This window comes from Meleagris gallopavo, chromosome 7 (assembly GCF_000146605.3).
Source record: "Meleagris gallopavo isolate NT-WF06-2002-E0010 breed Aviagen turkey brand Nicholas breeding stock chromosome 7, Turkey_5.1, whole genome shotgun sequence".
NCBI lineage: Eukaryota > Metazoa > Chordata > Aves > Galliformes > Phasianidae > Meleagris > Meleagris gallopavo.
Window position 1 is genome coordinate 18,233,428 of NC_015017.2, and position 2,446 is coordinate 18,235,873.

The window sequence follows — 2,446 nt, forward strand, 5'->3', positions numbered from 1 at the left end:
GATAGAGCACTATGGACGTGGTTTAGAAGGCATGGTGGTGATGGGCTGACAACTGGACTAGATGATCTTAAGAGGTCTTTTCCAACCTTAATGATTCTATGAGAAATACCAGAGGAACTAACACAGCTATGTGGACAGAAAGAGAAGCAAAATGTTAGGTAAAGCCTGCTAGCTAAATAACCCGAGATTTTTGCTGTTCTTTTCCTTCCTTTGAATTTCACCCTCTTCATTATCATGAACAAGGCAAAACTTAATGGAAGAAGTTCCTCAAGCACACTTCAGGAACTCCACAGTGACCAAACCCCTTTATGAGACCTGAACAGCTCAAGAGAAATATTGTGCCAAGACAGAAGTCTGAAAAGCAAATGCAGAATCCAAACCAAAAGGAACAGGATGAAAATACCCAATTCATTCTGTAGGTCTGCGAGGGCTCCTCCTTAAGCTGTAATCTTCAGGTTTGCACCCTGTTTTCCAAAAGAGATGAAAGAAAAAGGGGTTCGAAAAGAAAGCAGAAAAAGGAGAAAGGTCTGGAAGTGAGCTGTAAGAGGAGACTGTTTTTTTTTCCACAGGAGACTTGATGGAAAAAAGAGTAATACGTGTCTTTTATTTCTTTTTGCTTTTAACTCAAGAAGAGGGTATCATTGCATGAAATCCAACAGCAGCAAATTTGAAACTGAAGGCTGCGGGAAGCGCTCCAGGCACATCACTCCCGTTGGATGCATTCATTGCTGGCCGCTAGAGGCCCCCTGCCCCTTGTTCTGCAGCCTGCTGCAACATGTCAGAGATGCTCCTCGCATCCTGCCTGGCATTTCTATCACCTGCAACCAAAGGAGTTCAGAGAAGAGCAACAAAATCTGCCAGCAGGCCAGAGGGATTGGTTATAAGGAAAGGTTAGGAGCTAAATTTGTCTGGCTCAGTATAGGATGACTAAGATGGGGAGGGGACGTGCCAGCACTCTGGAAACATCTCAAGGGTGTGAAACATGAATAAAGGTTTTTGGTGTTTTGGGTTTTGTTTTTTTTTTCAGATGATCCCACACAAAGAGACTCTGAAATGAATTAAAATGTAAAAGAGAAGTTTGAAATGAATATCAAGGAGGGTTCTGCTAATGAGCATCATGCTGACGCCCAACCTGCTGCGAACCTAGCCCAGGCTGCTGTCAGAGGAATACAAGACAAAGGGGTACTAACAGCAAAGAAAGCTGAAAGGAGGATACCTCCATCCTGCTCTATCTCCTGCTTGTGGGGAGGACGTGATTCAGCATTCCCGCTACAAGTGATTTTCAGTAATAGAAGTGTGATGCCAGCAGGCCAGATTGGAAGGGGAGAAGCAAAACACACAGGCTGCTGGCTGGCACGCTCTCACACTTTCCCTCTCTCTCCACCAGTGCATTAACCCTGCTCACAGCAGTTCCTGCAGGGACTCTCTCCTCAGAATGCAGCCGTCAGCATCAGCAACAGCATGGGCTCACCCTCACTGCTGTGCTGTGCACCGATGGTCTCAGCTGGAGGCAAAGAGGCAGGAATCTCCCCTTAGCACTGACAGCTCCCAGGGGCCACATGCTGCTGACAGCTTCCAGAGGGGCTCCCTGGTCCCCAAAGGCCAATTCACTGTGCCAGAGCAGGGACTGCCCTGCTTTGCCAAGGAAGCACACGGGGGCTTGCTGCCTTTGCTGCCCCTTGACAGAAGGTTTGGCTGCTGCTGGATCCCAGCCGCACAGACAAGAGGAGAAGCAGCCCCCAGGTCCCCTCAGCTCATCCCTAATCCGCCAGCAATCTGGCTGGGAGCCATGGGGGGGTCTAGACAACGGGTTGCTGTAGGGAGAGGAATAAAGCCCCATAGGCACAGCAAGCACTGGGATGCGGGAGGGCAGGAGATGCTAAGAAGGGGCAGAATGGGGGGGCTGGAAAGGTTTCCCCATGCAGGCTGAGCTCCGCCAGTGCTGAGCAGGAGGTGCAGCCACAGCCTGAGAGCCAAATCCGATGCAAGCACTGAGCCCAGCTCTCCTGCACTCCGGGGGAGGGATAGGGCCAGGCACAGCACAAGGAAAAGCTGCAGCACTTAAAGCAGTGAGCACACGAAGTTTTTAAGCATCAGTGGTTTAACCAGCGGCTTCCTCTTCTATACGGATACACTGTAACTAAAATAAAGTGTTTTATAAGGTTCCAGCATTTCAGTGACTTCCATATCCTGCCGAACAGACAGACAAACGGACACAGGACTATAACGCGTGGGGTACAGCACGTTCCCCTGGCTCTCTGCTCCCAGAGGCACCGGTCAGGACGGAGCTGGCACGGACACGGACACAGGCAGAGCCCCTCCGAAAGGACGCAGCCGCACCGGATAAGCAGCCAGCCCTGCGCCTGGACAGCTCCGACAGACACACGGACAGCCCCGACGGACGCACGGATAGCCGGCAGGACGGGACGGAGGCGGCAGGTGCCGC